We start from the raw sequence: 9023 nt of genomic DNA on the forward strand, positions 1-9023 counted from the left end.
ATTCTCTTCGTAAAACAATGTGTTTTATTTATACATTTATAAATTGCACCAATTCTCTATCTTTTTTGGTGAAACCCAATAGTACTCTAGGGTTGCAAAAGTTGCCAAAATAATTTCAAGCTTAGAAGAAAATCAGGCATTTATATTCTCATTGTACCCAATTCATAATTCTTTATTTAAATTTTTTTAGCTAATACAACAAAAAAATGGTTGACTGTGAATTCTCTTTGTTTTGAAAATGCATAAATTTATTATTCAATTAAAACACCCCCATTCATTCTTTTTTTTTTTTCTCCATCTTTTGATGCAAGAAATATGCTTGTTTCCTAAAAACTCAGCCAACAACTATACCTCATGTTGCATCTGGTCAGCACCCTCAACATGCAAGCACCTTTGTAGTTCACTGGTCTTACTTCCCACCTTCATGCAAGTGCTCAATGATGGTGCACCGATGCATCAAGTACAAAAAAGATGTGAAAGGGAAGAAGGAAGTTGGGAGGGGGATGACAATGTCCTCGATCTTCTAGATGAGATGTTTAAATCTACCTTCTATATGCAATTCCTTAAAAAGTCTTTTGATATGCCCAACTTTCAACATCTCACAGCTGACCAAGTATGCTAATTGATGAGAAGAATTAGAGCAAAAGCAAAAGGATCCTATGATGGACATTCTACTATCGCATTCATTTAAATGGAGGATTACTCACTACTAGAAATGATATGAAAATAGATCCCTGGTATGATCGACCATCAAAGGAGTTAGATTCGAAAATACCTCTAAGGCCTAAGACCCTCATGATTTTATTCATTTTTTATAGTTTTTTTTGTTTTGGTGAGATTTGGTGATTTTCTTCAATCTTGTATTTCTTGTGCCAAAAAAAAAAAAAAGCCTCTTTAGGTGCCTGTATAAACCTTCCTAACCTAAGGTCAAACCAAACCATCAAGCATTGCCCATTTTGGCTAGCAAATGGCCTATTGACAAAGCTCAAGCATATCCCATAAAAGAAAACCAAAGGTTTACTAAAGAAGATGGATATGATTTGATTGGTTTACAGCTACAAAGGACACGAAGAGTCTTGAGGTGTTATAAGAGGTTTTGATCGAGTATGCAGTGATTCAAGAAAATTTTCTCTTTTTTTTTCCTTTCTTTCTTGTTCCTAGTTTGGATTTTAGTTATTTCAAATTTAGTATAAGTATAGCATAGCATGGCTATCCTGATATTTCAATCTCCAAAGATTTTAGGAAAAGGAAAAGTGATCGCACCCTCTTTGCTCTCCACCAGTCTTCTAGGTCAGTTCCTCCATAATCACATTGTTAATAGTTCTTACCTTTAATTTTGATACCGCACACAAGAGTCCTCATTCCACTTAATCTCTTTTGAAAGAAGGTATTCTTGACATGACCAAGATCCTTGAATAGAGTATATTATATTTATATCCTATAGAAGTGGAACCTAAAAATCAGTGTTATTTGAAGGCTTATCAACTATTATATTAGCCACAGTGGTCCACAAATAACTGGAGAGCGGTGCAACTTGATACTAGAAAGCCTATGAAGTGGTCTCTTTTTTATATTTGTATTTTTTTATTTTTTTCTCATCAAATTTGACATCTTTTTAATTGTGAGTTATTATTAAATCATCATAACTTCTGACATCAATCTATGTTATTCCTTCATTATCAAGGGACACACATCACAAGGTACCGATGTTCTATTTTTTATATTATTTTTTAATTTATTTTTATTTTTTCTTATTTGTCAACTAGCTTTGATCTGATTTATAAATATTTTATCTCCATAAAGTCCGAATTCAAAATGCCTGTAGCTTATCAGTTTCAAAAGGCATGGATTTGATTTTTTTTTTCTTTTTTACGGTCCTATTTTTATTTATCTATCATTTTGAGGATTTGGAGAACCATGTGGTATTAAAAAAGCTAGCAATTATAGGCTGTAATAGAGTGAACTTTATGTGCCATACAGATCTGGTTAATTTTATTTTTTTGATTTTTTTTGATTTTTTGATGCTTCACTTTCCAAACCTTTGGTGAAGATGAGATTAGAGAGATTCATCGCTCATCACTCATGAGGACCGAAACTTTTTATGAAAACTTAAGTAGCCACCCATGTTCCACGTAGAGAGATCTCCGGCACTCATGTGCAAGTGTCAAAATAAATATTGTAAAAAAAAATTTTCAATAAATTATAAAAAAATATACTAGGAAAAAAAAATTATAATGATTTTATTATTCACGTGGAATAGGCAAGCCTCATGCCTATACACCATGTAATCCTGTCAAAAATTACTTCCAACTAATTTCTTCCCACCACCATCTTGTCCAATTGTCATAAAATAATCTAATTTTTATAAAAATTATTGGTTAGAATAATTCTACTATATATGTATTACATCATTCATTAACAAACGAGCACATCATATATTATTAAAAAAATATATTATTATCTAATTTTGATTGAAAATTTTAAATAAAAAAATTATTATTAACTATAACCGACCAGATAACAAATTTTACTGTTTTGAATAAAAATATTATTTTTTAAATAATATATTAATTTATTATTAGATGGTCCAAGATATATGTAAATGGTACTAATCATTAATTGTTTTAGATTATTCCTCTTGGCACCGCTCACCGTCCAAAGTGAAATGCGCTGCCCTATTTTTATCCCTGGCAGTCGAGAGATTATTGCATGCACTAGATGACTAAGCAAATCTCGAAGCATATGCACGGTGGATAGCGGCAATCGAGCATTGGTGAAATACAAGAGGCAGCGATGCTACATCCCTGAATAAGAAGTCAATGCGAGAGTTTGAATAGTGACCATTGCGGCTTGTATCCCGTTGGTGCTTTGAGATTTGTGCTGTGGGGGCTTTTTGCATGATCGTCGACGTTCGACTGGATGGCAGCAGATGGGAGTTGCGGTGGAGATGGCAAGCAACTCCGACGATGTTCCAGGGAGCTTGTAAGGAGGTTCTCACCAAAAAAATGGGTGGAAGAGCATGCTTCTTGGGTGTCCAGTGTGAGTTTTGCTGGAACTATCGTTGGAAGAGATTGAGAAGCTGCGCGATGGTTTTCGGAGATAGTTAGCCTCCTAGAGGAGGCCATTCAGACTGAGGAGGAGAAGTAGAGGGCATGTGCGGTGGTGGCAAAGACCCTCAGCAGTCGGAGGGTGGTGGTGGAGGCGGTGGAGTGGGAGTTCAAGCTCTGCACAAGGCTGAAAGGGGAGGTCAAGGGATTTGGCCTGGAACAAGGCCATTTAATGGTGCGATTCTCTGATCCCAGTGAGTGAGACCGTATGCTTGGTCGATCGTGGGTGGTGGCCCGCCAAGCATTGGCAGTGGAGATGTGGCGGCTCCAATTCTGCCCAAGGAAAGGAGCGATCAGGTCCACCCTGGTCTGGGTCTGCTTGTCATGTCTCCCGATGGAGCTTTGGGGAAAGGCGGTGATCTGGAATGTTCTTGGCCTTTTCGGTGAATTCGTGGCGGTGGATGCATGCACGATGGAGCTCAGAAGGATCGGCTTTGCGTGCGCATGTCAAGGTGGACCTCTCTCGACCACTACAGTAGGGAGTGCTAATCAATGGACCGGAGGGCCCCAGGTGGCAGCATTTCATGTGGAGAATGTCAACAAAGTTTGTCTCTGGTGTAGTTGGTTCCACCTCGCGGCGGCATGTCTGGAGGGTGATGGACCGGGGCACCCCCTTCACTTGGAGGATTGGTCCAAATGGGAGATGAGGAGGCTGGGATGTTGGAGGAAGGGCCTCGAATGAAGCCTTGGCTCATCGCTGTCCAGCAATGGATGCTGGGGTTGGAAGCAAGGGCTGAACCAAGGAAGAAGGGAGTCAGGTCCAATCGGGGCCCCAACTCGAATCCAAAGTCGAGTCAACCTGAGAAGGGGCTACTCGGGCTGACTCAAGAGGGGTCGGCTGGATGAAGCCCTCTCGTATCGCATAGTAGAGATCCTCCCCTGGACCAACAGACAGATCGGAGGTGGGAGGCATCGAATCTTATGCGAATGCGAAGATTTGCATGGCCAAGAAAGCCAACAGATTGGGGCCGCTGACGCTAGATCGGGCCAAGCATAAGGGAAGCCCATTTTTGGGTGCGGTGGACCTAGGGGGGCCTGTGGGCTCGTGGCCCATGGTGAGCGCGACCAGCACTGGGTCGCTGAAGCGCATGCGGCCTAGTGAACCTGAAGTGGACCGCACGTTGATGAAGGTAGGGGCAAGAGGGAAGACTTCTATGGGCTCAAAGAAGGGCCTGATCCAGCCCAACAAGTCAAAGGACAAGGCCCCGGCTTGTCAGGTGGATTTGATTGACCCATCAGCTATCCAGAGAGGTGATGGGGTATTTTTCTTCTCGATCAGGACCTCGAGGGAGGGGGAATGGGCCATGATCCAGACTGAAGACCTGATGACGGACCATGACGTCCAGGCGATGCAGGTGGCGGTGGGCCCAAACCTATCCATGAGGTGGCGGTTGACATGCTGAGGTGTGCCATCTAAAAGACTGAGGGGACTCTGGAGGCTGCGGATTTGATGGACATTGGGACGGAGGGTGATATCCTGTTGGAGGGGGGTTCGGATGAGGACCACCTCCACCACCAGCTAGCCTAATGAAGCTTTTGATCTGAAACTGTTGGGGGATGGAGAAGCCTTCCTTTCATACGACCTTTAGTAGGATCATCCAGCAGCATTGCCGAGATATTTATGTCCTACTTGAGACCCGACTCTCTAGGGCGAGTTTTGCCCGTGCCAAGCACTGGATCCCGTTTGCATGGAGTTCCTACGTGGTGGAGTCTAAGGATCTCTCGAGGGGGATTATGGTTCTCTGACGATGCGGCACAATCAGGGTGGATGCATTCCACAAATATGAGCCACAGGTGATCTTAGTTATCTTTGAGTAGACTGACGACCCTTGGCTTCTCTCCAATGTTTATGCAAGCACCGAGTACAAAAAGCGGAGGGTGTTCTGATCCGAGATCTCCAAATTGCTCGAGTAGGGCCTTCTATCTCTTGTTGTCGGGGATTTCAACTGCATTGTTGGGCCACATAAGAAGATGGGGGGTAGGTAGAATGCAGATAGTATTGACTTTAGAGAATCTAGCGACTTTATTGGTGATTCTGATCTCATTGACTTTGTCTACGTCGGGCCTAGATTCACCTGATGTAACAACTGGCTCAGAGCAGTCAGGGTTTGGGAGAGGATTGATCAAGTGATGGCCTCCACCATCTGGCTCCAGCATTTTTCGGGGCACCACGTGCAACATCTTTTGAGGATTGCTTCGGACCACTGTCCGCTGCTGATTTCGACTGATGGTCTGTGCTTTTCCAAGGCTCCGTTCAGGTTCAAGAAGATCTGGACCTTTTACATGAGAGCTTGGGACTTGATCAGGAACGTGTGGAGGATGTCAGGGTGATGCAAGATAATGCAAGATATCGGGTGACCAAGAGTTGGAGTTGGCATGGTGCAGGCTCATTCGATGGAGTCATATGGAGGTAGGCAATATTGTCAAACAAATTGAGGAGGTGGAGGCGGACATCTCGGAGCTGCAGATGAGAGAGGACAAGACGGAGGGCCTCCAGGAGCATGACCTGGGGTTGCTCCAATACAGACTGTCTACCCACCACTCCCTATTGAGACAGTAGGAGATGATGTGGAGGTAGAGATCCGGAGTGCAGTGGATCAGGGAGGATGATCGAAACACTAAATTTTTTCTTCAATCGATGATGATCCAGAGGACGGCCAACCACATCAGACAGTTAAAGGAGGAGGATGGCAGTATTGTGGAGGAGAGTGAGGAGATCAGGAGATGGATATTTCAGTTCTTCAGCTCTCGCTAGACCACTCCCCTTAGGGGTGGAGACCCCCCTGGGGTCTCAGCCAACGGAGCGGCTCTCCGTTCAGGAGAACAAGCCTTGCTTGTCTGGCATCTATAAAGAAGGTGTGGAGGGCACTCTGATCTCTCAAGCAGGACAAAGCCCCTAGGCCTGATGGTTTTTCATTGTTCTTCTTCAGGCGGTACTGGCCCATTATTGATGGGAAGGTTGCTGAGGCTGTGCAGGTGGTATTTGACTCTAGAGGCATTTTGGAGGACTGGAAGAAGATATTGATTACTCTCATCCCGAAGAGACCTGATGCATCCACTCCTAGTCATTTCAAGCCGATTAGTTTGTGCACAACACTTAACAAAATATGTGCAAAGATCCTCGTCAAACATCTGAAGCCGGTGATTCCTCATCTAATCAGTCCAGAGCAGGATGCCTTTGTTGGAGGGCATTGCATCACCAACAACGTCTTACTCGCTCAGGAGTTTATGCATGATCTACAGTGTGCACCCATCCGTCGAAGCTTGATGACGGTCAAATTGGACATAGAACGTACCTATGATCAGATGAGTTGGTCATTCTTGCGTCGAACACTCCTCAACCTCTCCTAGATTATGGATTGTGTGGAGGCCCCAAGATCCGTCATCCTGATCAATGACGTTTTGACGGACCTCTTCCAGTCAGCTAGCAGCCTACACCAAGAGTGCCCTCTCTCCTTACTTATTTATTCTGTGTGCTGATGCCCTTTCTCGCTCTCTCCGAGAGGCGGTCCAGTGGGCAGAGCTTGAGCCCTATTGGACTGCCCCTGAGAGGTTGCCTCTGTCACACCTTTTTGCAGATAACTGCTTGCTCATTGGTTGGACATCACCTAAAAATACGAGGTGCTTTGTGACCATTGTGAAGGCCTTTTGCAGGACATCTAGCTAATTGGTGAACTTCATAAATCTACGATCACTTTCAGTCCAAAGACTAAGGTCTGGATGAAGTAGATGATTCATCAAAGACTGGAGATCCCTAAGCAGGCGGGGCCCCTCACTTATCTGGGGGTTCCCATCATCGGGCGGAGGCTCGGAGGGTTGAATGCAGGCCGATAGAGCAGAGGATCAGGAAGCGTCTCGACGGCTGGTAGACCAATATCCTTTTCATGATGGAAAGGACTACTCTAGTGAGATTGGTATTAAGCTCCATCTCGATCTATCTCTTGACGAACACAATAGTGCCATCTCTACGCTCAGAAATCTGAAGCAACAGTTCTGAAACTTCTTATGGGGCTACCGGCAGAAAGGTAGGGGTGTGCATCTATTATCCTGGGATGTGGTGTGCCAGCAGGTCCGTGATGGGGGCTTGGGATTCGGTCTATACTAGTTAGGAGGGAGGCTATGCTCTCTAGACATGCGGCCAAGTTCTTTACGCAACCCAATTGTTTATGAAGCCATGTGCTGAGGGCTCGATATGGTGACTGGAGTCAAAAGTCCCAAATTTGGTGTAAGTGTGGCTGCTCCTTCGTATGGATAGAGATGTGTGGTCATGCCTCGACTGTTGCAGCCCAGATGAGGTGGCTGATTGATGATGGTGATTCAGTTGATGTGAGCGAGGTCTGGATATCCAGTTTATCGCTCTTTCGATGGTCGATCTTTGTCAACGCCGAGGTGGACGACTATTTGCAGGTCTGCGACTTGATCGTTGACGAGGGTAGATGTTGGAGGAGGCAGTTGGTCACCCATCTGTTTAGAGGATAGCTTCCGACAGGATTCTTGCTATCTCGATTCCTGTCCATTAGAGCTATGATGTGAGGGTGTGGGGGCAATCTTGTCGATCTATGGTGCTGACTAGGGATCTTGCCGACTTACACAGACCTATGCCACTAAGGAGGATCGATGCGGCATGGATTTGGAGGGTTGAAGCTCACCCCAGGGTCAGACTCTTTCTCTGAAAAATCACTTGGGATAGGCTTTCGATGCGCACTCTCCTCAAAGATAGAGGTTTGGAGATTCCACCGGACTACCCTATCTGTGGCTTGGAGGGGGAGACCTTAGAGCATACCTTCCTCTGCTGTCCCAGAGCGGATTCGATCTAGAGGATGGCAGGTAGCCAATCGTGGGGTGTGAGCACTGATCCCTAGCTCCCTCCCTTTCTGGAGGCCATTCGATGGAGTGTTGGTGACAGGCCATCTGGTGCTGGTCGGTTGGTGTATATTGCCTATCAAATATGGCTATCTCAGAATAGCCTGGTCTTTGATACTGAGGTTGTGCTTGCCAGACGCGTATTGGAGAGAGTATGCTGCTTAGCTACTGAGTATCACCACTTCGACTCTATTGATCTGACCTTAGCCGACCCGAGCTCTTAGGGCTCCCTGATTATGACTACAGCATCTCGGAGGACATTGTTCATTTCTTAGGAGCTCCCACCCTCTGAGTTTGTATAGGTCAATTTTGATGGCAGCGTCAGGGATGGCAGAGGTGGTTCAAGGTTTATCATTCAGGATCCGAATTCGCGAATGCTAGCTGCAGAAGGCTCACTGCTTTATGAGGCGTCCGTGCCCGATGCTGAGCTTTGTGCGGTGTGGGCTAGTGTCATTTATGCTATCCGGAAGCTAGGGCGTAGAGGATGATCATTGAGGGAGATTTTCTAATGGTTATCAGCTAGATCCAGGAGGGAACCAAGTACCACGACACTCATATGCTCTTTGACGATATTTGGAGGGCCACCAGTGAGTGTATTACAGTATCAGCTAATATGTATTTCGAGAGATCAAAAGTATGATGGACTAGATGATTTTCTTTGTTACTGAGCATATTGGAAAGTGAAAATAATGTCCGGATGATAACTATCTGTGGGTTCAACATTTTTTTTTTTTTTTTTTGATTTTTTGAGCTACTTTTGAATTAGAATAGGCTCAACGTCCATTTGTATAATATATATATAAATATATATATAAAGGGCAGCATGGCGTGTTATCCATCATGGATTTGACGCGGTCCAGTTGCACCAGGTGCATGCAATTCAGAGGCCTGGCTGTCCAATCTTGATATACCTATTTCGCTAACCGTGATGCCGAGATCCCAGATTCCGCCTTCATTAATCGCCACGTCGCGTTGTGAAACGCGACAAGAAAAGTGTCCTGATTCCTCCCACTTCTGCTGGAATCCGATGGCCATAAATCCCGCAGCCTCTGA

Source organism: Elaeis guineensis, chromosome 4 (assembly GCF_000442705.2).
Source record: "Elaeis guineensis isolate ETL-2024a chromosome 4, EG11, whole genome shotgun sequence".
NCBI lineage: Eukaryota > Viridiplantae > Streptophyta > Magnoliopsida > Arecales > Arecaceae > Elaeis > Elaeis guineensis.